The sequence below is a fragment of the Echinops telfairi genome, unplaced genomic scaffold (assembly GCF_000313985.2).
Source record: "Echinops telfairi isolate 266 unplaced genomic scaffold, ASM31398v2 ScPeMD7_31;HRSCAF=116, whole genome shotgun sequence".
In the NCBI taxonomy this organism is placed as follows: domain Eukaryota; kingdom Metazoa; phylum Chordata; class Mammalia; order Afrosoricida; family Tenrecidae; genus Echinops; species Echinops telfairi.
Genome location: NW_022103928.1, coordinates 3617212 through 3618766, shown reverse-complemented (window position 1 = coordinate 3618766; position 1555 = coordinate 3617212).

The window sequence follows — 1555 nt, the reverse complement described above, 5'->3', positions numbered from 1 at the left end:
CTTGAGCAGGAAACAATCTCTCAGCTGCACACTGTTTGGAATTCTCTTAAATGGGCCATCACAAAAAATGAGGTTCAAGCAAAACTGCTTTCATGAAAAAAATTCACAGTGACCAGAGAACCTTCCCAGGAGACGCCACTGGGTGTCTAACGTGACTAACTCAGAGCGAGTTGCACCATGCTCACCTAGTGGGGAAAATGTGTACTATGAAAGTTCCGCTCTACCCAGTACAATTCCATTGTTTGGGGGGATACCTCTCCTATGTATACTTACAGAACAAATTGTATTAAGAAGTAGCTTACACAGTTGTAGAAGCCAGCAAATTCTAAGTTTGGGCAATTTTCGGGTCTGTATATCAAATGTGAGAATGCAGGCTTCTCCTGATTCATGTGGCTGAGGGAGCTAGGATCAGCAGGAAAAGGGTAGTTTTTTATAACAGAGGGGAATGAATCTGAGATCCCAGGTAAGACAGCAGGCTACTTACTGATAATTCACTGGCCGAAGTCTAAAGACCTGGAGATGAAAAAATAGATGCAGGACCCAGAACCAACAAAAAGCAAGAAAACTTATCTACAGAATCCAGTTTTATTGGAAGCAGTCCAGAGGACCAAGGAAACTTTTGATTGATTGAATCAAGGATGTGACTCTAATCTCCTTATAGCTGATCGGTTGATTATAGCAGATCCCACTAGGGAGGTTATTACATTGTATTAGATCACGTCCAGGGGGATTACTAGGATTTAGCCATTAAACCACTGAAAATCCTGACTCACCCAAATTGCCACAAAACCTTAACATCACATATTTTTAAAAAAATGTCTCAGGCTATTTCTGAAAGAGCTATGGCATGGGGGACCAATAACAATAAATTCCATATTTTAGAGTGTGGGGCTAGATCATCACGAGATATTTGCAAAAAGACAATGATGCAAAACAAAGTTTTGGGACTCAAACCTCTTTACTTAAGCCTGTGAGTTAGAGAATAGAGAGGATTTGGGGGAGAGAAAGGATGTAGATAGCAACCTTTGATGGCCTTGTGCAAGACATGTTAGCATTTGTAAACCTAATTGACATCAAGGTCATGTATACATGACAAACAGCTGTACACAGGAATTCTCTGCACATAGAGGACTCCGATCTCTCAAAAAACCACCCAGAAAAGAATCTGTGGAGAACATTGTTGGGAAAATCTTCAAAGTATTTTTATCCCAAGCCATTTAGTGAAATCAATGGCTGAAGAACTTAGCGGTGTTTTTCTCTTGTGGGGAAGTGATTAATCTTTTAAGCAGTAAAGAGTGATCTGAAGTTAGTTCATGAAAGCAAAGAAAATATCTGGATCAATATGATTTAATTAAAGGAATTTTCCTTTTAGAAATCAGACTGGAAGATCCAAAGAATTAGTTAAGATCAAACTCTCTTGGATTGTTTTCATGCTAGAATCCAGCCAGTTTCTCAAAAGCATCCCACAAATATGAATTATCGGTAATCAGATGACTTGCCAAGATAACATGCTTGATTTACACACACACACACACACACACACACACACACACAC